At 40.8% G+C, this 27,083-nt stretch overlaps 1 protein-coding gene and 1 pseudogene across 1 annotated transcript in view; one reads left to right on the forward strand and one right to left on the reverse strand.

Annotated features, from left to right (window-relative positions):
- LYPD6B (LY6/PLAUR domain containing 6B) overlaps nt 1-27,083 on the forward strand; it is a 183,138-nt gene that overhangs the window by 16,091 nt on the left and 139,964 nt on the right. The gene's annotated exons all lie outside the window — the stretch shown is intronic.
- Nucleotides 13,677-13,996, reverse strand: LOC111546188 (annotated as a pseudogene).

Genomic DNA, 27,083 nt, shown 5'->3' on the forward strand with positions numbered 1-27,083 from the left:
TTGGTCAATCTCTTTGCTGTAGTCATTCTGGTAGGTGTGAAGTAGTATTTCTTTGTGGTTTTAATTTGCATTTTCCTAATAACTAATGAGTTGGGAATTTTTTGATATGCTTATTGGCCATTTGTATATCTTCTTTGGAGAAATATTTGTTTAAATACTTTACCATTTTAAGTTTTTTTGTTTTTTTTTATTCTAAAGTTATAATCTTGTTTTTACATATTCTGGATAGTAGACCCTCATTGGATATAAGATTTGCAAATATTTTATTGCATTCTGTAAGCTCTCTTTTCATTCTCTTAGTAGTATCGTTTGAAACATGAAACACAAAAGGTTTTAATTTTGACCAGTGCAGTGGCTCACACTTGTAACCTGAGTAAGCCCAGGCGGGAGGATCACTTGAGATTAGAAATTCAAGACCAGCCTGGGCAATGCAGCAAGATTCTGTCTCTATAAAAGAGATAAAATAAAATTAGCTGGGCGTTGTGGCATGCACCTGCAATTCCAGCTACTCAGGAAGCTGAGGCTGGAGAACCTCATGAGCCCAGAAGTTTGAGACTGCAGTGAGCCATGATTGCACCACTGCATTCCAGCCTGAGTGACAGAGTGATACTCTGTTAAAAAAAAAAAAGTTTTTAGTTTCGATGAAGTCCTATTTATTCATTTCTTTTTCTTTTTTCGCTTGTGCTTTTGGTGTCACATCTAAGAAACCACTGCTTAATCCAGGGTCACGTAGGTTTCTTCTAAGAATTTTACAATTTCAGCTCTTCCATGTAGATATTTGGTCTATTTTTAGTTAATTCTGTATACAGTGTGTGTTAGGAGTCCACATTTATTCTGTTGCATGTGGCTTCCCAGTTGTCCCAGCCCTGTTTGTTGCCAGGAGTGTTATTTCTGCCATTGAATTGTCTTGGCAACCTTGTCAAAAGTCAACTGACCATAATAAATACATGGCTTTATTTCTAGATTCTCAATTCTATTCCATTGATTTGTGCATCTGGCCTTATTGGCAGTACTACAAAATACTGATTATTGTTGCTTTGTGAGAGTTTTGAAATTGAGAAGTGTAAGTGTTCCAACTTTTTTCTTCTTGTTCGGTATTATTTTGGCTATTCTGGGTCCCTTACATTTCCATGGGATAAGCTTGTTAATTTCTACGAAAAAGGCCAACTGGAATTTTGCTAGAGGTTGCACTGATTTTGTAAATCAATGTGAAGAGTATCGCCATCTTAACAATGTAAGTCTTCCAATCATAAAAACGGGATGCTTTTCCGGTTATTTAGGTCTTCTTTCATTCCTTTCAATGATGTTTTATAATTTTCTATGTAGAAGTTACGCACTTCTCTTGTTAAATTGATTCCTGAGTGCTTTATCTTTTCTGATGCGGTGTAATGACATTGTCAGTTTCATTTTGGTAGTTCAGTTGTTCATTGGTAGTGCATAGGAATACAGTTAATTCTTGTGTTTCCATCTTGTATCCTGAAATCATGCTGAACTTGTCGATTAACGCTAACCATTTGCTGGTGAATTTATTAGGGTTTTTCTACATACAAGATCATGTCATCTCTAAATGGAGGTAGTATTACTTCTTTTTTCCAATCTGAATGCCTTTTATTTCTTTTCCTTACTTAATTGCCTTTGCTAGAAAAGACAGCACATAGTGCTGAGAGTAACATCCTTGTCTTGTTCTGTCTGATGTTCCTGATCAGTGAGATGGCCAGTGTGATTTATGCTGTTTTTCTATGATCACTTTTATACTCTTAAGAATCTGAGTGATAGAGCAGGAGGTACGGGCTGATTTCTTTTAGGGAATATTTCCTTTGTCCTGTGCATAGGGAGACTTGGTATAATGGCTACTAGAAAAGACGTATTTTAATTGAAGAACATACTCATGTAACGTATAGGTGCCAAGGAATTTGACTAACATTATCTAATATGTAAACATTCAGTATTTTAAAATAAAATTTAAGTACTAGCTTTCTTTCCTGCCTTTCCACAATTTGGGGTGCCCACTGTATGCTTCAGGTGCTGTGTTGGGATCCCAAAGATGAATGAAATACAGGCCATGTCCCCAGGGTGCTCACGGAGTGGAGTCACACAGGGATTAGGAAGTTACATATTCTGGCAAGTGGTTTCCATCAAAGAGTAACCACTGTCAGAAGGAAACAGGTGATCGATGTGGGCTTCACCATCAGGATTTTGGGGTCTCAATGTGCTGTTGGAAGATTCACTTTCTACCTTGTAGAATCAAAGAATTGTAGAACTGGAGCCTTGGAAATCCTTTTGTCCAATCAGTCCACATTTTTCTAAGAGGAGAAACTGCTTACCTTATTTAACAATTCTTGTTCTCTCTCACCAGTAACTTATTTCTGTGAAATGTTTTATCTTACACAACACATGCACATACACGCATGTACACACATACATACATCCTCTGTAGGGAGGCAATCTGTGTACAGCCCACTCCTGGCTCCATTTGTTGTGTCTGGTTTGGGTAATCTAACACCAGCCACGGGTTCATCTTCAATATGACTCATCTAGGATTCCTGCTTCTTCTCGCCTGCGAAGACTTCTCAGCATTGTCCATAGATGCTTATGACCGGGAACTGACAAGGAGCGGGATGTTATCCGACTCCAAATCTGAGTTACCTATAAAGCTTTGGGGTCCTTCTGTTCTTATTAGTTGTATGTTCAACTTTCTTTGTAAAGAGTATACCCCATCTATTTTAAATTTGTCAATTCCGAAGATTAACTAGGATGCCTATAAAGTCAAGCCAAGCCTGTGTGCTTACTGCAAAGTCATCTTTCCAGAAAAGAGTGAACGTAAAGCAATTACATAGGTCATACCTTAAAATAGTTTACATAGTTTTTTGGTAAGTCAATTCAGCCTTGTATGCTACATGTCTTTTCATTTTTACTTTTCTATTTAAAAAGAAACTCTTTATTCTAGTTTTATTATATATTATTTATTATTAGGATGAAAATAACATCAGGTTACTTTTTATCATTCTATTGGTAAAATGGAATGCAAACTTTACTGTCTTAGGCTACAAAACAAAATGAATTGTCTCCACAAACCTTTCAAGTTTAATTAACTTTTAAATAAGTGCAAAGTTCTAGTCTCTCACCCTGACCTTGTCCTGCACTTTTTTTTTTTTTTATTACAGTGCATTTTTTCTTTTGATTGTATGGGAGAGTGAGATAAGGATGTAAAAATGCTTTCGGGTTCACATTGTTTACTGCATATGATACAGCAGCCAATTCAATCAGAAGGGAAATAGGAAAATAACTACTCTATTTGTGCCTTGTAAGCGGTTTGTAAAGTCCCCTCCAGTCCCTATGATTAAATATTGGCTTCTCTCTTGCAGCTCTCTAAAAGGAAATTAAAAGTGGAGCAAACAGCATTTTAAAACCAAACACAAATACTGTGTAGGGACGAACCCAGCAAATGGAAGAATTACAGCATTGCAGGCAGTCCTTTAATTCAGTGTTGTAAGAAATGCAACAGAAGAGGAAAGGGGTGGAAAGGGGATCCTGAGAAAGTCGCAGGTCATCGCAAGCCTCTGATGATTTGACCGTATCAGGGGTGAGCTGGGGTGGGGATTGGTGGTCATAGCAGGGCTTTCCCTATGATGTGTGATGAATGCATCCGTAAGACGTATTGTTACTCAGTTACTGTTTTCCATAGCCTAAACTCTCGAGTGGCCTGGGACTTGCTAATGGGGACCAAGAAAGGGAAAGTATGGAGGTCCATTCCTAGGAAAGGGGTGGCATTCAACATGTAGAAAAAAGGGCATTTGGACTGGCAGCCAGGAACCTGAGTTCTGTTCTTGGTCCTTTTGCCTTCTGACCATGTGACCTTGGATGAGTCGCCTTGGCCCTCTGAACCATAGTTTTCATAGCTGCAAAATGCAGGTTTGGACTAAAGGCATGATTTTCCAACCAACTTCCCAAGCTTCCATCAAGCTAACAACTGGGGTGCCTGGCCCCTGCACCCCAATGGGAGCAGTCTCAGTTTCCTCTCCTATATTTATGCTTTTGTAAACTTTTGTTTGAACAAAGTGTTTTTGAAAACTACTAGGTGCCCTGATCTCAAAGATCTCTTCTGATTCTTATATTCAGTTGTCGTTAACTCTGCATTTTGGTCCAAGCTTAATGTAAAAGAGACCAAGAAGCATCCATTATTCTGGGGCTCCCCATCTTTCTCAGGTAACACAAGCAAGGAATGTGTGTTTTCAGCAACAGAAACACTGCTCATTAGTGATTATGAAGCTGTCAGTGGGGACAGGAATTTGTGTTTATAGAGTCTCAGCCTCTGACTCTAGAAACAGTCCATTTCACATTTTATTTTATTTTATTTTATTTTATTTTATTTTATTTTATTTTATTTTAGAGATGGAGTTTCGCTCTTGTCACGCAGGCTGGACTGCAGTGGTGTCATCTCAGCTCGCTATAACCTCTGCCTCCCGGGTTCCAGCGATTCTCCTGCCTCAGCCTCCCCAGTAGCTGGGATTGCAGGCGTCTGCCACCATGCCCAGCTAATTTTTGTATTTTTAGTAGACACGGGGTTTCAGCATGTTGGCCAGGCTGGTCTTGAACTCCTAATCTTAGGTGATCCACCCGCCTCGGCCTCCCAAAGTGCTGGGATTATAGGCATGAGCCACAGTGCCCAGCCAGTCCATTTCACTCTTCTTGGATATAGTTCCCTTTTTGCTGCGTGATTGTGATCTGTCTCTTGTAAGAGGCCTGGAGATGTGAGATTTTGAGGGCAGCCACAGTCTCCATCTTGGGCCCTGTTCAGCTGTCTGTCGAGGGAAGCCTGAGGGCGTGGCAGTGATAACCACCTGTCAGCTGCACAGGATTCTGAGCATTGAGCCTCCCCATGAGTCACTTGCTCGCTCCTGTTAAATAAGTCTTTCTGACTCCATATTTAGTCCCTACCTATCTGTTCTCTATCACGGGAATCTTTTCCTTTCACTCCTTAATAATGTGCCTTCCTCTGCCACACACTTTCCTCCATTTCCTTTGGAAGCACGGTACAGGGACTTTTGTGTTGCCAGGAGTGAATGTTTAGGAAGTAGGCCTTCAATTCCTCCTGCGGTTCCAAGCCAATATAGTGCCTTTTGTCAGTTGTCCCGAGACACTCTGTTGAACACATCAGCCTGCAAGGAAAGGCTTGGCAGAGGAAACCGTCATGAAAGAAAGATTCCAATTGAGGAATAGATAGCTGGAGACCCAGGGGTGTTGAGCAGTTTAATTAACGTTATTAGAAATGAAGACTTGGTTATTTTAAAATGAAATTTCAAATCTCCTGTCTCCCTATCCATTTCTTCATTACAGCATTGTTCCTTTCACCTGCCTTTTAATGTAGCCAGTTTTTACTGCGTTCTCACTATGGGAGCAGGCATCCTGCTGACCCCTGGGCTGAAAGATGAACAGATCTTAGGCCATGCTCTCAAGGGGCTTTCATCCTGCTCAGACATGAGCTAAGCAGACAGCCACAGCCTGGAATCCTTAGTGCTCCGTAGAGAAGTTTCTGGAGCCTGGGAGAACACTCAGAATAAAGCAGCCTGTGCACTTGTCTGGGGACAAGAAATGGTTCCTTCAGAAGTTTTCCCTGGGCCTGTGTCCCAGAAGGTGACCTAAAGGTGGTCCAGGCAGAAGGAGTGGCTGGTGCAAAGGTGTGAGGGAGTTGGTGGGTTTGGTAAACTGTAGGCTCAGCAGGGTTGGGAGCAGCCCTTGAGGGAGGGATAGGGAAGGAGAAGGAGGAGGAGGAGGGGCAGGAGTCTGGACAGGATAATCAGGCACCGAGCTATGCGGGCCTTGACTACTGTACTAATTACTAGTACTGGTCAGGTCAAATGTTATCCAGAGGGCATGGGAACCCACAGCAAAGGGTTAGACAAGGTGGGCTTGGCGCTTTGCAAGGCCATTTAGCTTAGAAATTATGACAAGGGCGCTGGGTCCAGGTGACTGGGGTTTGAATCCTGCCTTGACCACTTTCCAATTGGGGGCAAGTTACTTAACTGTCTCTGCTGCCATATCTTTAAAATAGGGATAAAAATCCTATCTGTCTTGTAGGGTTGTTGCGAGCAATAACTAAATAAATTCACCTAAACCTCTCATAACAACAGCACACACAAAAATCTAGTTATCCTTTTTCTGGGAAGGGGGCATGTCATATTTTCTATGAGCAGTCTCCTACACTATGTATTAGTTAACTACTGGCATAATAATACCATATAAAAATACTGTAAAACACTGGCTTTAAACAACAATTATTTATTATTACTCCTGCAATTGTGAGTTTCCTGGGGTTTGGCTGAGACCTGGCTGGGCATGCAATTGGGTCTCATGCCAAGCTGAGGGCAGTGGCATCCTCAGGCAGCTTCCCAAGGCAGTGGTACAGCTGTCAGGGGTAAGAGGAAACTTGCAATCCTCTTAAGGCCTAGGCTTCCACCCAGCAAAGCCCAGAATCAATGGGCAGGACTTTATATTGCTCTCCTATAGTAGGAGGAGCTACAGAGTCACTTGTAAAAGGGTAAGAGCACAGGGAGAGGTGAAGGATCGGGGTCAACAATGTGGGGCACAGGCTGCATTTAATGTCTCCTAATCTGCATCTTTGTAGCTTCTCAGAGGGAACTTCCATGAGGGCCAGTTGACACCCGCCTTAAGCATGCTTGGCACCCCAAGGATCTGGTTTCAATTAGTGACCTTCCTACAGTCATTTAGGACTTAACCTTTGGGGCTAGCAAATGTGTTCTTTCTCTTGCTTTCAGAGCCTTTGGGAGAGAAGGGAAAATATACTGTTGTGGATTTGGATCTAGACTCTGTGGAATGAGATGGGGATGGTGGTATCTCCAGTAATACTTAATGGAAAGCTTAGAGATAAGCAGAGGTGTTTCTGCAGGCATGCTCTGTAGCCTTTCTCAGACTTACCAGAATGCAGTGCATTTTTTTTTTTTTTTGAGATAGGGTCTTGCTCTGTCACACAGGACGGAGTGCAGTGGAGCCATGATAGCTCCCTGAAGCCTTGACCTCCTGGGCTCCAGCAATCCTTGTAGTGCATTCTTGAACATGTGAATTGCTATGATAAGACTTAATGTTTAGATTTAGTAATAAAATATGTGTTTGTTTATATGTGTTTTTAGGTGACTCTATCCCAATATAATTGAAGGAGTTGCATTTTTGGTGGACTCCTTGGGGTTTTCTTTCTACTCCCTGGGAGTCCTCTGTGAGGTAAGCCTGACTCTTGAGTTGACATCCTAGGCAAATGCTGGGAGAGAGGACAGGGGGAAGTAGCCTGGTTAGTATTTATTGGTGTGTAACTCTACCTCTCAGTGCTCCTGGATTCCCCAGGGCTTGGGAGGATGGGGGCAGAGATGGAAGGAGTCAAATATCATTCTTTTGCCAGCATGTAAAATAATCTCCCTCCTTTTCCCTGGACTCCTTATGCTGTGTGACAAGCATATCCATTCTTCCCAGACAGAAAAGAGAGAAGTGGGAACGGACAAGACATTCTTATAGGGTATACTTTTCTATTTTACATTGGAGAATACAAGTACATTATAAAAGTAAGCATCAAATTTCTTATAATGATAGTTATTTATTAGGTTAAAAAGTTAAACAATATCTATAAAATTTACACCTAATAATTAAGTGCAAGATTAAACTGAGCATTTTTTCAGGGATAGGAAGGAGAAACATCGTAGAATCTTTTGGATAACAAAAAAAGCACTGAAAATCACATGTAAAATATGTAGCAGTGTGATTGGCATCTAGAAGATGCTCAGTAAATTGTAGCATTGATGACGATCGTGACGATGGCAGTGATTTCTCTAGCCCATTTATTGGAGAAAGGGATTAAAAGCAGAGATTACAAAGCTGAGGACTTCATCAACTCTGTTGATCCAGAGGAGCCTCTCTCAGGTATTCCTTCCCTACATGGAAAAGCAGCAGGAAAGTGAACCCACAAGAGCTTAAGTTATAAAATCAAGCCAAATGTATACCTGAGAAGTGATGATTTTTTTTTTTCTTAAAGTAGTTGTTTCTAAAAGGCAAAATTCAAAATAACCACGACAAGAATAGACATGCCGAAATCTTAATGGTGCAATGTTATTTTGTTGAGTAAAAAATAGGGCTGGATAATGACAAATCATAGCTATGCAAATGAAAAGAAAGATCATCATGTCCTGTGCTTCAGGGTGTGAATTGATGGCAAAAATCTGTCTGTGTTAGTCAGTAGGGGAGATGAATTCAAATAAAAGCTTTCAGTGATACATGTTCTCTTTTTTTTTGGTTAAGTATCATTTGTGGCCGAAGTCCTGAAATAGTTGTCTAATGGCAGATTTTCATGAGTGTCCCCTGTAAGCAAGGCTCAGTAAAGAAGGAGCTGCAAGGTTCACCAAGTCCCTCCTTGCCTCTCTCCCTCTCTCTCTGTCTTCCTTCCTTCCCTATTTAAGCACAGCCTTTGCATTTCAGGAACTTATATCTTAATGGGAATGGCAAGATGCAGACATTAGAAACCTGACAAGAAGTGCAAATTTATATGGTACATATCGTGTATGTCAGGTTTGTAATAAATCTGGAGGAAAAATCGATAGAGTGAAAATGATGGTGCCAAATCTTGACCAAATTAAACAATGAATTTTACTTCTCTACTTTTATTTTTTTCAGGCCAAGGGGTTTTATTTTCAGTTGTTTCAGGGTTAGAATAACATTGCCACCCAAGAAGTAGCTCCTCCCCATAACACTATTGAATTCAAACAGTAGTTGATGACTCAGCTACCATATACTTATATACCCTACAATTACATTGTCAAAGTCTTCTGCTGATTAGGAAGGACTGATTTTAACAGGAATTCCTAGCTAACTGATGCTCCACTGAGGTAGAAATGGCTTGATGATGATTTGATTTGTCGATAATGTTTTACTGAGATTTCTTAAAAAGCTGCCGTGTATATTTGAGTTTTTACTTTGAGTTGTTTATGTCTTATATTTTAAAAGTGAATTAGGATAATTTGCCAACTACATGTAGCTGAAGTTTTCAAAATAAAGTAGTGAGAAAGGATTATTTAATACAGGGGTTAAACATAATAAAGTATCAATTTAGAACCCACCAAACATGCCATATCCCAGAAATAAACTCCAGAGGGTTAAATACTGCAAATCAAATTATAGAAAAAGCAGCAGAAAACATAATATGTATTAGGTTTGTACAGGAGTGACCATTTCTGGCTTTAAAGCAAAAGAAGCAACTAGCAAGGAAAAAATGAACAAGTTTGAATATTTTAATTTAAAACTTCTATATAAAAGACTGGGACAATTCACAGTAAATTTGTGACACATTAATGATTAACAACATGTTATAACTGGAATATATTGCTAACCCAAATGCAGAAGTAAAGGGCCAGGGCCATAGCAGATAGCTCTGGAATTTAATAGCTGCCATTTACTGAATATTTTTCCATGCCCATATAGATTTACAAAATCTGATTATACTGATTGTTTTTTATGCAAAATGTTTTGTAACCAGCTTTTCTGATATAGCAGCACAGACTGTGTTATTAACTAGTCTTCTAAAACATAGTTTTAGAAGTACAGTCCTATTTTGCCTAACTATGTTTTCAATGCTGGATGTTAAGGTTATGGAAAACTAACTTAGGGTGACTTTTCCAGTATCTTTTCTACTTATGAAGTCTTGATTAGAGTTATGGTTATGGACACCCCCTTGAATGAATCCATGATTTACAAAGAAGCACATTCAATACCGCTTTTATCAACAGTTTTATAGGTAGTATTTGCCACTAAAACCTGTTTTAACAAAAGAGAAAATATCATTTGAGATCCCACACTTTTGACAACATGTCATCAGTTATCTTTAAAGGCCTGAGTAAAAGAGACATGTTAATTACAATTCCTATGAGCGTCTTGAGGATAGCAGTGACTCTAGTATTATATTAGGGCACTTTGTCAAGCACGTCTTTCCCTTATCTTGCTTTTATAGCAGAGGAAATAAAGGCACTAGAGACATATCTTTGAGGTCACACAACAAGTTAACAGCGGATACACATTAGAACCGGCAGCTCCAGAATTCCCACTGTGTGTAATTAGCTCACTGCAGGCAGGAAATGACAGCACCGGGAATAAATGGCAGATGTGGTGTTTGGGGACCTGGAGGCTGGTGGGAATTCTCTGTGCTCATCTGAATGGTTAATTAAGTTAGTTCCTCTCAGGGGCTGTCACTCTCTGGAATGTGGAGGCCTCTCAGCCAGGTACCTTCTTCCTTAGGGTGTAAGGAAGCATGATGGTCACCCTCTGGTGCTTTGATGGGCTGGCCTGGTGGAGGAGTTTGAGTGGGGCCTGAGTAATTTATTAGGCACTGCATTGTATTACTGAGGTTTTATGGAGTTTCTGAGTATAATTTTTGGCATTGGCTCCCAGAGGACTGCGATGTGTCTAAGGAGTGCATAGTTGGGAGTAAAAGGACAGGGACTACCTGGACTGTTTTGAAGTTCACCCTCCCTCCCTCTTGGGCAGCTCATGAAGTGTGTCTGCCTTCTTTTGTCTCCTTATGAGTGATAGATACTGAATTCATGGACTACCTCCTATTCTTAGACATCCAACAAAATCATTTTTTGGAAATGATGGAAATAGTAGGAAACAATGTGGTGTTTGAAAACTACTGTCAAAATACTTGCTAAGTGTGTGGCGAACTCTAGGGAGGGCAGAGACAGTCTGCCAAGTTGATCCAGAGGCTGGTTCCATCAGATGCTCTAACAAGCTTGTTAGTCCTGGAGTCATGATTATCTTAAATTTCATTGACCCCCTAGTAAGGATATGACTTAGCATTTAATCACCAAGGGTTGATTAGAGAGAAATGAATCTGTGCTCCTGCTTTAGAACTCTGAAAGAAGGTGGAATCTTGAGTTCACTTTCTCTTCTGCCCAATCTAGAATAAGCATGGCATGCTTCCTGGGAGAGAACCCAAGCTAGACTCCAGTCACTTCCTGCTGCATCAAACCTGGTTACTCAAAGCGAGCCCGGTTGATTGGCAGCATCAGTACTACTTGAGAGCTTGTTAAAATGCAGATTATCAGGTTCTATTACCTGTGGGGGTCTTCTGTGTGTGCGTGTTCCAATACAACTTATTTATTTATTTATTTTTGAGGCAAGATCTCACTCTGTTGCCCAGGTTGGAGTGCAGTGGCACTATCTCTGCTCACTGCAGTCTCCACCTCCCAGGCTCAAGCAATCCTTTTTGCCTCAGCCTCCCAAGTAGCTGGGACTACAGGGGCGTGCCACTGTGCCTGACCCCTTTTTTTTGTATTTTTCATAGAGACTAGTTTTTGCTTTGTCACTCAGGCTGGTTTCTAACTCCCGAGCTCAAGAGATCTGCCCACCTTGGCTTCCCAAAGTGTCTGGATTATGGGTCTGAGCTACCGCACTTGGCCCTCCTGCAATTTTATTTACAAAAATAGGCTGTAAGTTCATGGGCTATATAGTTCACTGGCCCATGGTACAGATGGGGCAGTACCATTTTTGGCTACCCATTTGTGTCTTGTGTCTAGAGACATTATGTTCTATTAGCCATTATTTGTTTCCTTTTTAAAATAATTTCAACTTTTATTTCAGATTTAGGGGGTATATGTGCAAGTTTGTTACATGGGTATGTTGTATGATTCTGAGGTTTGGGGTACAATTGATCTTGTCACCCAGATAGTGAGCATAGTACCCAATAGTTAGCTTTTCGACCTTTGCCCCCCTTCCTTCCACTCCCCTTTAGTAGTCCCGTGTCTATTGTAGCTATCTTTACTTCCATGAGTACCCAATGTTTAGGTCTCACTTCTTTCTTTTCTTTTTTTTGAGACGGAGTCTCGCTCTGTCGCCCAGGCTGGAGTGCAGTGGCCGGATCTCGGCTCACTGCAAGCTCCGCCTCCCGGGTTCACGCCATTCTCCTGCCTCAGCCTCCCAAGTAGCTGGGACTACAGGTGCCCGCCACCATGCCTGGCTAATTTTTTGTATTTTTAGTAGAGATGGGGTTTCACCGTGTTAGCCAGGATGGTCTCAATCTCCTGGCCTCGTGATCCGCCCACCTCGGCCCCCGAAAATGCTGGGATTACAGGCGTGAGCCACTGCGCCCCGCCTAGGTGTCTCTTCTAGGAGTGCATATGTGGTATTTGGTTTCCTGTTCCATGTTAATTTTCTTAGGACAATGGCTTCTAGCCACATACATGTTCCTGCAGAGGACATGATTTCCTTATTTTTTATGGCTGCCTACCATTCCTATCACCTGTATTTCAGCACACTCTCTAGGTGGTTCTTATGCCTGCTTCAGTTTGAGAAGCACTGGTACATAATATGTAAATGATTTAGCTGGGAAAGGTGGCATGGTCAGTGGTGAATGCTTTTTCCTGATCATATTTTATATTTATACATTATGACCCTTAATAAACATTTTAATCTTTGAATGTTTTAATAATTTAAACATCCTTTAAAAAGTTGTTTTCCATTATAAATTAATACATACCATGAGAGCTTCAGAAAACACAGAAAAGTAAAAAGGAATTTACCCCTCTAGTATATTTATTGATAAGATTTGAAATATGTATATATGTATTTCGTATCTTTTCTGTATATAATTTTTTAAAACTTCCTTTTTTTTCTGATTGTAGACATTATATATTATCCTTGTAGGGCTATAAAGAGGTACTATATAGTCTTTGCTTTTTTCCTTTGGTTTAAGGCAATTCTCTTAGATAATCTTTGTCTTGAAAGAAAAGTTTTTCTCTAATTTTTATTTAAATTTTATACAATTTAGGAAGATTCCTGGTATAATCATTAATGTCTCAAATAGTTATTTTACAGTGTGAATGGAGAATTTATTATCTTCTTTGTGCAACAGAAAAATGTAATTGACTACTCACTGGTAGCATGTATTCTGTATTATATATGAATCTTCTTTGACCAAAACTTTCTAGAGGGTAGAAAAGCTTTTGCTTTGGAAGAAGGCGTGACCACCCTCCTCTCAAACTGGCTTGATAGGAGGGGAGGAGGGAGTGCTCTCAACAGAAAGTCCTGTTTTTCTAAGGTGAGTGGGGAACATCTCACCACTGTGAGGAGGGAGGTTTTTGTTTCTTGGGCTTCTTTGCTGAGACTGGAAAAATCTTTGCCCAAATCTCTGCTTTGTTAGGCAGTTTGAGAAGAAATCAGCAGGTAATTTTTAACCTTTGTAGAATAACTGGCTTCTGTGTTTGAGGTAGGGCAGGAGAAGTCTGGCCATGACTTTTCCTGTAGCCCCTTTACCGTGCTTTGTTTTGGAACACATCATTGCCCTCAATAATGCAGAATGTATTATGTTAAGTGAAAAACTTGGTGCATTTCTTATGTCCACGAGTTAGACTCTTTGTCCAAGTCCAGTTGTTCCTAGAGTAATTGATACAACTTAGCATTGAGAGGAACACAGTTCAGAAACTAAACTGGCAAACAAGTATTTCTGAATTTTCAAGCTTCATTTGCATCTTTCAGAGAACATTAGTAACGCTTTTTTTTGTTTGTTAATATTTTATTGTCACCCAGATGGCAGTTGGGTATATAGTCTCTATACTTTATACTTTTTGTATATAAAAAATTATAAATTTTAAATAGCCAATGGTTGGTTATGTTTTCAGAAAACATTATTAGACTAATTCATTAGTGGTGGCTTCAAGGTTTTCCTTATTATTATTGCTCCGGAAAATTCACCTACCTTTTCTCCCTTCTTAAAAAACTAGGTTGGCGTGCATTTGACTTCATACTCTGAAGCAACATCCTGACAGTCACCCACATCTACTTTGAGGAATATCATGTTAGAATACTTTTCAGAGAGGGAATGAAAGAAAGGCTTGATCATTTTGCAAGGCCCACACCATGTGGCTGAGAAGTCAACTACTCCAGGTTTATCACTTGCAGCCTCCAAGGCTTCCTGAAAAGCAAACTTCTGCTTAATTTGCTTCACCATTTTGGCTGCTGGGGTCTTCTAAGAAACATTTCTAAAAAGTATCTCCTTTGTCTCTTGTTCCACGCTGTTCCACTTCTTAAAACTCATTTTTACTTCCCTATCCATACCTTTCTGATGTTTCAACTGCTTTCCCCCAGCCCCCACCCCGAAGTTCTTTATTATGTAGACTTTTTTTTTTTTTTCAGTTTTGGTATAACTTTTAACCAAGGAGAGCCAGAAAAGTGACCTAGCCACAGGAATTTGTCCATTTTGTGGGTGGGCTGGTGGGGGTGGCCTCGGGAGAAGTTGATGGAGGCAGGATTATGACTGGTCATTAATAATCATAACTGTTTTTTATATTTTTAGTTTTTCTTATTACACAAAATATCCATGTAGCATAATAGCTAGTTTTTGTTACACAGGACATGCCTTGTAGTTGTGCTTTTTGCCTTGGCGACATAGACTGTGTATACCTAGAAACAGTGGAATCACTGCAGTGGAATTGTTTATGAATGTTTCGTAATGGAAAACTGTTTATGTGATAAATGAAACTGGGTTGATTAGGATTGAATAGAATTGGAAGATAGCAGATCTTAAGGTACCACCCCAAACCCTGCTGTGTCACAGATTTTGGCTGATAGCATCTTATTTATGTTGAGAAGCTGGTTGGGCAGGAAGGATGTGTGGTCTGGATACTGCATGAGCCAGCTTGGCATTTAAATTTGCCAAAGACTTTGAAGCATTGCCACATTAAAAAAAAGTCCCTGTGGTAAATTTCAACATTCCCGTCTCCTATAACTCTGCATGTTATATTTTTAGCCAGCGTGACATCTTTCCACAGCATCACCGAGTGCCCAGTTGTCCATGGTGCTGAGCAGTGTCCACTACTGTGAGGCCTGGTTCCAGTCCTACAGAGGCTTACACTCAAAGCCATGAGCAGTTTTCATTTTTAATAATAGAAGCTTAAGAATTTTCCCCAGGCAAATATGTTGGCTAGCTGTACAACTTTTTTTTTTTTTTTAATTGCAGGGGTGGGTGGTGTGTGTGTGTACGTGTGTGTGTGTGAATCATTTTCTTGAAATACATAAATTTTTAGAAAAATAATGGCTGGAGAGTTGTGAGTATATGAAAATTTGGTAAACAGGTGGCTTTTCTGTGATGAATAAAAATGCATATGTTTTGGAAGCAAGGTGCTATAGGGTCTTGCCCCCTGCTTCTCTTGGGGCCTATTCCTTCCATGTCTCCCAGTGAGCACGAGGCTTCACCACACTGGCTTCCTTAATGTTCCCCAACACGCCAGCCATGCTCTGCCACAGGACCTTAGCATTTCAATTTCCTCCCCCTGCAAGACTCTTCCCCACTAACCTACAAGGCTGGCTTTCTCACTTTCTTCAAATAGTGGCTTCTCCCTGAGGATGTTTTTGGCTACCCATCTGCAAGTTTATTCCTTTTGCTGGGGTTTCGGGATTTCGTATTCTGCTTCTTAATTTTTCTTCTCTTTAGCACTTATTAATATCTAGCACACTATAAAATTTTAAGCTCTTTATTTTATTGATCTCCTTCCTCCCTCATATAACCTTCCTAATACTATGGTAATTGTAATTTTTGATGGTATTCCCAGTGCCTGGAAGAGTACCTGAATCATCACAAGTGCTCAATAAATAATGGCTGAATGGAAGGAGGGAAGGAAGAAAGGTTGTGAATGACTCTTGCTGGCTTCTATTCATCATAACTGACCTTCTCCATAATTAGGCAACCCATTGTAAGCTAGCAATCAGCTTATTCACTATGTAGAACAGCCTGTGATTTTGAGGTGAATTTTGAGGTGTTCTGGCAGGCTTCTTGATTGGTAATCATAGGAAGTAAACTTTCATTAGTATCTGGTGTATAGAGGCATGTTCTGTGAAACCAGTAAACACCTCTCTCTCTACATGATTCTACTATTTCATACATTTCCAAGAAGTCAACAGGTAGTAACAGATGCAGCCTGATTGATTTCTGGGAGGGTAATGACAGAGCATATTTGCCGTGGGATAGGTAAATGGAATCCTTGGCACTGAGATTCCATTATCTTTTGTCTACGGATAAAAGGTGTATGACTTACTTATCATTTAATTCCACACCCGGCATTAGCAGGACTGATAGGTGAGGGGCTAGGAAGAGAGGGACTTGTGCGTGGCTTTGTAAATAGCGATAAAGCAGTGGGAATGTAAAACGCAGCTTGGCAGGGTCTGCCTGGGATTTTGCTGAGTCCATAGCAATACTTAATTAACTGTGTAAACATTCTATTCAAGATAAGACTATAACAGTTGCCTTGGGGAAAATTCTTTCAGTCAATATTTGTTTGATCTTTTGTATAGTATTTTGGCTTTGCTGTTCATGCTATAGCAAAGCTCCTGTTATAAATGCCGTTTTCAGGGATTTGCTGTATTTGCATACCAGGTCAGTCCCGGGAGAGGTAAAGGATTGGAATCACTGTTTAAATAGAGGTTCTAAGGGTTTTCAAGCAAATCTTTAAAAGTTGAAATACTTTGTTTCAATCAGTTGTCAAATAATTATTGAAAACCTGGATTAAGTACTCTGGGAAATCTGAAAACATAGGATAAGACCTTTGCCTTCAGTTTGCTTATGCTCTAGCTATAGAAATAAGACTTGAATCAGTAGATATAATGGAAGGTCCATATACTAAATAATAACAATGGCTGTGACTTCCTGGACACTTAACAAGGACTGAGCACCATCCTAGTACTTTTCTAAGCATGAATTAACTCATTTAAGTCCCCCAGTAGCACAAAGAGGCAGACGCTTTTTGTTAGTGTGAAGTTTTGCACAGAATAAACAATGTCATTCGGAGAAAGAGAAGACCAGGGAATCAAAGAGCCACGAAGGAAAACTTCAAGGACAAGGTCTTTCAGTCCGGATGTTAAAGATTGGAAGGCAAATGGCTTTTGCAATGGGAAGAAGAAAAAGGGCATAATGGCATTGGTTGTTTTGCTGGTAACATTCCTTTTCTCTCTTGAAAGTTGTTTTACCCCCCTTTTTTTTGAGCTAGAGTCTTGCTTTGTCACCCAAGCTGGAGTACAGTGGTGCAATCTCATTTCACTACAACCTCTGCCTCCCAGGTTCACATGAGTCTCCTGCCTCAGCCTCCTGAGTAGTTAGGATTACAGGCACACACCACTACACCTGGCTAGTTTTTATATTTTTGATAGAGATAGAGTTTTGCCATGTTGGCCAGGCTGGTCTTGAACTCCTGATCTCAAGTGATCTGCCCTCCTCAGTCTCCCTATGTTTTACCGTTTCTTGATTTTCAGCACACGTTCCTCTGGTGAAGAGGATAATAAACAAACACATAAGTAAACATACAGGAGGTCAATATAGTAAATGCTATGAAGGATAACACAGGAAAGGGAGAATGCTAGAGTGGTGAAGGAGGGGATTTGTTATTTTATTTTATTTTATTTTATTTTATTTTAGTTTAGTTTAGTTTAGTTTAGTTTAGTTTAGTTTAGTTTAGTTTAGTTTTATTGACACTTTCACTCTGTTGCCCAGGCTGAAGTGCAGTGGCATGATTTCAGCTCACTGCAGCCTCTGCCTCCCCGGTTTAAACAATTCTTGTACCTCAGCCTCCCAAGTAGCTGGGATTACAGGTGAGCACCACCATGCCTGGCTAATTTTTGTGTTTTTAGTAGAGATAGGGTTTCACCACATTGGCCAGGCTGGTCTCAAACTCCTGACCTCAAGTGATCTTCTCACCTCGGCCTCCCAAAGGGCTAGGATTACAGGTTTGAGCCACCGTGCCTGGCCTGGATCTGCAATTTTAAATAGGGTGGTCAGGAAAGCCTGAGACATTTGAGTCAAGATGGAAGGAGGAGAGAGAAAATACTGTAAAGGTACTTATGGGGAGAGCCTTCTAGGCAGAAGGAACAGCAAGTGCAAAGGCCCTGCGATGGGAACTAAACCTCGTTTATTCAAGGAACACCAAGGAGGCCAGAGTGGCTAGAGAATAGTGAGCAGGGAGAATGGTAAGAGGTGATGTCTTCATGGGTAATACATGCCCAGTCACTGCTGGGTTTAATGATGATGATAATGGTGAGGTAGGCGGAGCTGTTGAGAGTTCTTGAGTGAGTGGAATGGCAGGCTAGCAGCTGTCACTGCTTTCTGCAACCCCATGCAGTTATAGCTTCCCTTGCTTTTCACTAGCAGGCCCAGCCCCGTCTCTTGGTCTCTGACCCATTGTTGATGTGGGCAGAGGCACCCTGACAGCTTCACACCCATTAGCTGGCAGGTAGAAAACCAGCTGAAGCCCTGAGTGAGAGAGGGCATGTGCCCTGAATGACACCCTTGCTTCCACCCTCATGGTGTTTTCTTGATCTGTGTTTCTGAGTTTCTTCTTTGATTTCCTACTGTTACTGATATGCTGGCTGGGTCCTGGGATCTGCCTTGTTCTTGCCGTCCTCCTGTCCAAGCCCACTGCCATGATGCTGGGAGGCAGTGTTGGTTCTGTGCTGTGTCCTGCAACTGTTTGGGGCTCTGTGCTGAGCAGAATGTTAGGAAGATCCGCTGTGCTGCTGAAGCCTCCTTTTCTTCCACTCAGTGCTTTTGCTTATCATCCTACCACTGCTGTGTCTTCTTGGATGACAGACTTGGGGACCCAAGTGGGCACGGGTGCCTGCACTTCTATAAGTACCTGCTGGACCATCGCCAAAACTCTGCAAGCAGGGTGATGCTCTCAGGTTCCCTCCAGCCTGGATTTGCCTGTCTCTGATCCTTTCCCTTTAGCCCATGTTGCTGATCCTCTGAGTTACAAGCAGAAGCTAAATGAGAGAGGGAGAGGACAGCAACCTCGGGTGAGGGCATGGAGACCCAGACCAGGGTGACGGTCGTACGAAAGGAGAAGGAGGGCAGAAGTGATGGGTCTGGGGAAGGAAGCCTCGACAGACCATTGGCTGTCTGTCCGTTGGCTTATGGAGACTCAATAGAAAATCCGAACCCATACAAGCATCTAAGGATCAGTATTAATCCAGAAGTTTCAAATGCAGCGAGTGCTTTCAGAGGATCTTATAGCCAAGACATGACCAAATTACATAAAGAAGGTGTCTGCTGTGGAGCCCTGTGAGTGTCCAGGTGGGGTAGGTCAATGTGGGTTCAGGTCAGAGCCTCAAGTGAATGTTTACTCAAAGGGTTGACCACAGGGCCACTTTTGTGATGGCACATGTGCACACACACACACATGCATGCATGGATGCATGCACGTGCACCCACACACACGTGCTCTCTCACTTATTCTTTCCTTTTGTTTTTGATTTTAGTTGCAGTTATTTCTATATAGATCTAAAACATCAACTTTAATGCCATTAATAGGAATAATTGTATCATATAGGCCTGATTCTTCAACCTACATAGTAGAGATTGTTCTCTGAGGTTTTCTCCTTGCTTCCAGCAACATGAACCTGACTTCTAAGGGCACGCACAGAGGCTTTTGGCAATCAGTTGTGAATCAACGTGTGCTGATGGGCCCTTCCAGCCTCAGAGAAGAGTAATTGGGGTGAAAAAATGTTATTATAATAAAAATATAATATTGCCACGATCCTAGAAGGTAGCTAAATGAAGGGAGGTTCCCTCTTTGAAAAAAATGTTAACTAAGTGATCTCTCCGGGCCTACCACTTACTTTCCTGGGAAACTGATTAATTTGAGTTAACATTTGTTGAGCTCCCAGAATATCCTATGAAATGCTTTAAAATTTTAAAATACAATTTATTTTCTGAATAGGTAATTTACTCATATGGTTCAACATTTAAAGGTGACAAAAGAATGTACAGTGAGAATCCTCTATCCCATTTTTCCTCCTTCAGGCAGCTAGTTTTTTCCTGCAAGGCAACCCATATTAGCAGTATCATATATATTTTGTTAATATACAGTACAGTGTGCTCAATCAGTGTTAATAGTCTTAAAGAAAACAAGGTGCCTTTTCTCTTTTTAAGGACTTCGTATTTCATAAAACACAGTGAGCCAGTCAGTCATATAGAAATGTATTTTAGAAACTTTTACTATAAATCCAGTGAGTATATAATTCCTAGATGCTCCATAAACTTTATGCTTTTGATTTTTAAATTCAGAAATCTTCTTTCCCCTCTATTTCCCTCTCATTTTATAAATTGTTCTCAAACCTTTGGCACTCACTGTTGCTTCCTTATGGGGCAGTGCCAGTGCTGATTGGATAAGTAGTAAACAAATATTATAGTAATAGAAAAATGTAGACACAGACAATCAAGTGTAGATTGACGGTTTCTATTTAGATGGGTCTATATGTTTATGGCTGTGGTTTTACATTGTGTTTTGCAGTGTATATATTTTATCGAACACGTTTCTGACCAATTTAGACTTAATGTGTATGTTTGCATTAAATCTGTTCATGTGATGAAGTTAAATAGTTCATAGGATACTGAAGCAAATAACAACCAACAAATCATGCTTTTAACCTGTTTAAAAGTTGTCAAGCTTGTCTTGGAGAAAAGAAAAAAGAAAACTTATTAATTTTTTGTAAGTGAAGGAATAGAGGGCAGAAGTTAGAAGAACCTGTAACTAATGTGCATAGTTTGAATATGACCTGTGTTTGACTACAGGTTTGTGGAAAATCTTAACAAAAAGGAAAGTATAAAGTTGGTCATAAGACAATCCTAGTTTTGTTTTTCTGTGGTACATACCCAATAAATGCTTCTGATCACTAAATGTCATATATTCTGAAAAGCAGATAAGATAAACAAATATGTAATCCATATAATTTTATAAACAATGTTAGCAGAGTACTTTTCTGAGTGTGTTCGGCAGTGTTGGTGGATGAGTGAAAACATGCAGAGACCAAAGCAAAGACAGAAAGCCTTAGAAACTATGGCGAGAGCTACGGCTGATGAGGCAGGAGGCTGACGGAGTTTAAGGCCAATCTAGGAGAGAAGGAGAGCCCGGAGAAGAATCCAGAGGAGCGGGAGAATGGGTTTTGAATATAGGAAAGTGAAATGTCAGGATTTAACACTGGAGTAACTTACTAGCTACCAGAGTAGCACTAGAGTAACTTACTAGCTTTCCCGCAGCCTGGGGAGTGAGAGCTTTATTTCCTGGCATGCCTTATATAGCAACCTGGACGGAATAGATTAACTTTGCAAATATGATCCCTTTGTATTTGGAAACCTTATTTTTATACATTTTGATTTTTTTTCTTAAAGAGAATGCAGCATATAATAAGAAGTGATAACTATAGTTTAAAAAAATTTCCCCAGGACTCAGAGAACAGCTCTTGGAAGTTTTCAGCCTAACTCTAGAATTTATTTCCAAGGGGATGGTTGACACACAGAAAAAGATTTGTCATAAAGATGTTCTTTGAAGTGTAATTCATAATAAAGAAAAATTGAAAGTGAGTTATTTGTCTAACAAGAAGGAAATGGATAAGGAAATGGTAGTACTATGTCCATTTTACCAGTAAGATAATATTTAGGGTATGATTTAAGTTAGGTATGAGGCAGAATAAAATTCTATGAAAAAAAGACAAGAAGGGAATGTTAATGGTGGTTGTGTATATGTGATGAAATTTAAAAAAAACTGTTCTGGATCTAATATATGGGCTATAATGTGGATATATTACCTTAAAAGGTAAAGGAAAAAAAATCATCACTAAAAAAGACCAAGAGTTGAAAGTGGATGGAAAACTTGGTTGCCTTAATTCAGTGGAGGTTGTTATGAATATTTTAAACCTCAGATGTTCAGGCATTTTTGTGAATTCCTTGGCTGTGTAGTGCTGAGGTTAAGATGTGCTGGGGTTGGAGTTGGTTCTGTGAGGAGGAGGAGGAAACTCTTAGTAGGGAGAAGTGAAAACATTCCTAACCCAGTAGGTGCAGGGTTTGTAGCCGCGCAGCCCCACATGCACTCCTGGTATTTGTAATTTGCAGTGATGACAAACTGTGCCTCCGGCTATAGCCGAACTGCTGTCTGTTAGAATGCATGGCCATGGACGACTTGGTGACCAGTGGCCTGTAAAATGCCACAGAATGCCCTGGCAGCTAATTTTTAATTCCCAGGAAGCTGCTTGCAACTTTGCAAAGATAAGGCAAAAGATCAGACTAGGGACATGCCCAGAGCACAGGCCGCCCCCAGTCATGTCTTTGTAGAAAACTCTGGAGAGCAGTGAAACTTACTCACTTTCCTGCAGCCTGGGAAGGTGAGTGCTTTGTTTTCTGGCATACCTTAAATAACTGCCTGGACATGATTGATTAACTCTGCAAATATGATCCTTTTGTATTTGAAAACCTTATTTTTATACATTTCGATTTTTTTCTTAAAGACAATGTGGCATGTAATAAGAAGTGAGAACTATAACTATAGTTTAATTTCTTTTTGTAATTTCTCCAGGACTCTGCTGGAGCAGGACTTCAAAGTGTTTGTTTTCAGCCTGCTTTTAAAGTGATTTGAAGAGAGTGGCTTTGAAGGTTTCCATCCTTACTTTTTCATGTATAGTATCTTGTTTTTTAAAATTGGTGAGCTGAGCACATCCACATAAATACATACAATTATAATTGCCCCAATTTTAAGCTCACTTGTGCCACAGTGAAAACTCAACACCATTAGCACAGTGAGCCAGCTCTGATCCTCTGAAGTGCTGGGCATCTTTTTAATGGACAAATTGCAAATTTAATAATATAAAAACTGAAGTTAATCACACTGGCATCTATTCTTCCAATTTGTCATCTGGCTAAAAGTGATCTGATGTCATTCAGAAAGAAAGCAAGTTGGAATGGCCTCAAGTCCTAATGGTGTAACTTTGGGCTGAAGCTGAGTTGCCTCCTTGAAGCAACTGCTGCTGTTTCCTGGAGGGCAGACTTTGTTAAAGTGTCTGTTTCTGAATTGCTCAGAATCTTAGGATTCACTTGAGGAATGTGACAGTCAGCACTGTTAATTCACCTGCTAGGCTGAGGATGTCAGGTCACAGTGCCACATTGTCAGGGCAGGGGTCATAGTGCCACATTGTCAGGCCAGGGGAGGGTTCCTGAATGACTGAGGGAGTCCCACTGTGGCAGCAGAAGGAACGCCGCCATCACCTTGCACCCCTGCCTCCCTTCAGAAGGCGCCGTGATCTCTGCACAGAGGCCTGAACATTTCCTGCTATAATGGGGTCTTTATTTGTGTTTGCTTTTGCTTCCCTTCCCATTCATAAAATGTTCTGCACATATAGCATCTGAGTATTTTGGAGAGCATAATCTCTTCCTATAAACCAGTGGCTTAAAACCTGGGGTTGCCAGCCAGGATAATGAGTACAGTCTCTAAAGTTACCTGGTCCTTTGCGGGTTAAATCAGTGACCTTGGTTTTCTCAAGCTATACCTTTGTCTCCTTCCATGGTTGCCACACAACACAAGCGGGAACACTCTTCCCATACAGTGTACCTAAGAGGAATTCATTTCAAAGATAGCTATGGAGGTCTGGCTCGTTTTAAAATTTGAAAGAACAAATAGAAATTTCTAAGATTGTCATCACTGAATTTTCGCTTTAATGAGACTGACATTCTTCCTACTGTGCTGATGAGGCACCTAATTTCTACCTTTAAAGACCAACCTATATAGCCAGCATGGTGGCTCATGCCTGTAGTCCCAGCAGCTTCAGAAGCTGAGGTGGGAGAATCGCTTGAGCCCTGGAGTTTGAGACCAGCCTGGGTAGCATAGCAAGACCCCCATCTCTAAAATATTTATAAAAATCAGCAAGGCATGGTAGCTTGTGTCTGTAGTCCCAGATACTTGGGAGGCTGAGGCAGAGGATCACTTGAGCCCAGGGGTTTGAGGATGCAGTGAGCTATGATCATGCCACTGCACTCCAGCCTGGGGCAACAGAGTGAGATCCTGTCTTTTTTTTTTTTTTTTTTTTTAAAGACAGACCTGCAAATATTACCATGGTGTGAGTTACCTCTGAAGTCTGGTTTGTGAGCTCAACTCTAAGCTCTGTGAGGGTGGGGCTGGTGTCTGTTTTGTCCTCCAAGGGTCTAATTTCAGTGCTTGGTGCTTGGACCGGTATCCAGCTTATGGCAGGTACTTAGTTAATGTCTCTCAAATGAGAGCATTTCTGTTTCATAAAATGTAACTCTAGCTGTACTGTTCTAGCTAATACTAAATTGAATCCAAATATTACTATGCTTAATGTAATTTGGACTTTTGCCATAGCTGATCCATAATAACCAGAGATCAATTCATAAAACTCTAACATAAAATCTCACAATGATCACTTTTAGAGATTCCTTTTTATTTTCTGTGGCTGCGTTTGAAATGGACACCGTTGTGCAAGGTTTTTGCTGGACTGCTGTTTTTGGAAGACAGTGTAGATTAATTCTGTATTAAAGTTCAGAAGTGATTCCGAACTACCAGCCTCCCTTGAAGTCTCATTACTTATTAAAATGCCATTTCTATTCATATTCTCTTTTTTTTCTTGCCTCATTTTCAGTAACTACATTCTTTTTAGCAGATTCAAGCGTTTGAAGAGTAATTCGTTCTCGCAGTGGGAATTACAAGTCTATGGGGGAAGGTGTGCTGGTGTTGGCTTAGATTTCTAGGGGTAGAAGGCACCTTCCGGGATGTGCTTTAGCCCCCAGAGTTCCCTTTAGACATCAGCATCTTAAACCAACGCACCCGGAAGGGTTAGCAGGCCTCCAGAAAAGGGGAGTTTGTCATTTCTTTCCTGCTCACAACCTTTTGCAACAAAATTTATTTCATTCCTGAATTCTAAACTAGATGGCTTTGTGATCTCAGGCAATCTGCTTTATTTCTCTGCACTTCTTTCCCGATCTCTGAGATAAGGATAGCACTGCTTTGTTTATCAGCATCGCCAAAGGGGCTATGTAGGTGTATTTTTGTTCGAGTTGCTATAACAGAGTAACAAACTGGTGGCTTAAGCAACAGAAATTTATCATCTCACTGTTCTGGATGCTAGATTGAAATCAAGGTGATGGCAAGGCTGGGCTCCCTTGAAGGCATTGGGGAAAGAACTGTTCCAGGTCTCTCTCTCTCCTGGCTTCTGGTACTTCCTATGCTTGTGGCTGTATAACTTTATAACTTGTGTTCTTCCTGTGTGTGTGTTTGTGTCTGAATTTACCCTTCTATGAGGCCACCAGTCGTGTTGGATCAGTGCCCATTCTACTCCAGTATGACCTCATTTTAACTAATTACGTGCGCAATGGACCTGTTTCCAAATTCTGTTGAGGTACTGGGGGTTAGAAGTATAACATGTACATTTGGCGGGGGAAACACAATTCAACCTGTAATAGTAGGCAAGAAAGTCAGATAGAATTGGGAGGTCTGATGTAGCAGGCTGTTCTATTTCTCTCAAGTTCTCTATTCTTTCTCACTTTTAAGAATCCAGTATATTAGCTGGGCGTGGTGGCTCATGCCTGTATCCCAGCACTTTGGTAGGCCGAGGTGGGCGGATCACCTGAGGTCAGGAGTTTGAGACCAGCCTGGACAACATGGTGAAACCCCGACTTTACTGAAAATACGAAAATTAGCTGGGTGTGGTGGCGTGCACCTGTAGTACCAGATACTGGGGAGACTGAGGTAGGAGAATGGCTTGAACCTGGGAGGCGGAGGTTGCAGTGAGACAAGATCATGCCACTGCACTCCAGCTTGGGTAACAGAGCATGACTCTATCTCAAAAAAAAAAAAAAAAAAAAAAAAGAATGCAGTATATTAAGCAATGCCAACTTAGGACACATAGATTTACTATCTGACCAGGGTCCTGTTTATAAAGAGTAGATGGGAGTTAACTTATATGAAGTCAGTTTAAGTCGTGATGTTCTTATACTAGGACCTTAGTAACCTGTAGGTCCTTTCCTGAATTTAGCTGCTACTGTAGAAAGGTGACTGGATCTGGGCCTGGTGCTGTAAACAGATGCAGACAGGTGGCACTGTCAGAGGACTGCTGGGCCTTGTTTGTTTACTGGCTTCTTGAGATCTCAGATAGAGGACATGATAGAAGATCAAAGGCCTTTGTAATTACTTCCCCTAGCAATTGTTGCTAATGCCCGCAGAGTTATTTGTTAAGACTGTGGCAGAAGCTGTGTCTAATTTCACTTTACATACAGACAGGATGTTAGCTCCCAATTGCCTTGAGCTCTTCACTTAATTTAAGTTGATGATTTCAGGTAATGCCACCATTTCTGAGATTGTTTCAGAAGTAGAAGTCAGAGGTCGAATTAAACTTTTTATTGACATATATACATCTGGAAATTTAATCTAGATATTACTGATGTTTAATGTAAAGCTCGTCGGCTGAGCTTGCTTGGGTACAGCCAAAATTTGGGCCTCGCTTACCACCACATTGCCTGTAGGAAACAAGGAAGTCAGTGTGTGGAACAGCTTTCTGTGTATAGATAGAGGCATACAGTTTATTTTATTTATTTATTTATTTTATTTTATTTATTTTTTTTGAGACGGAGTCTCGCTCTGTCACCCAGGCTGGAGTGCTGTGGCTGGATCTCAGCTCACTGCAAGCTCCGCCTCCCGGGTTCACGCCATTCTCCTGCCTCAGCCTCCCGGGTAGCTGGGACTACCGGCACCACCACCTCGCCCAGCTAGTTTTTTGTAGTTTTTAGTAGAGACGGGGTTTCACCGTGTTAGCCAGGATGGTCTCGATCTCCTGACCTCGTGATCCGCCCGTCTCGGTCTCCCAAAGTGCTGGGATTACAGGCTTGAGCCACCGCGCCCGGCGAGGCATACAGTTTAATGAATTCTCACACAGAACATACCTGGGTAAGTGGCATCTGGATCAAGAAACAGAATCTGACCAGCAAGCCTCTCTGTCATGCCCTTCATGATCTCTACCCCTCCTCACTATTCTGAAGTCTATCAGCATCAAGTTTTTTTTGCTTGATTTGGATTTTATGTACATATTTTAAAACACATTTAATTTTTGTTAGTTAAAAAATTAAATAAATATCATATAGCCCTAGAGTATGTACTTTTTAGTGTCTGACTTCTTTAGCTCAACATTATATGTGGCTTCACCCATGTTGTTGCCTGTAGTGAGAGGTCGTTTATTCTGTTTTTTTTTTTTTTTTTTTTTTTTTTTTTTTTTTTTTT

Source organism: Piliocolobus tephrosceles, chromosome 11 (assembly GCF_002776525.5).
Source record: "Piliocolobus tephrosceles isolate RC106 chromosome 11, ASM277652v3, whole genome shotgun sequence".
NCBI lineage: Eukaryota > Metazoa > Chordata > Mammalia > Primates > Cercopithecidae > Piliocolobus > Piliocolobus tephrosceles.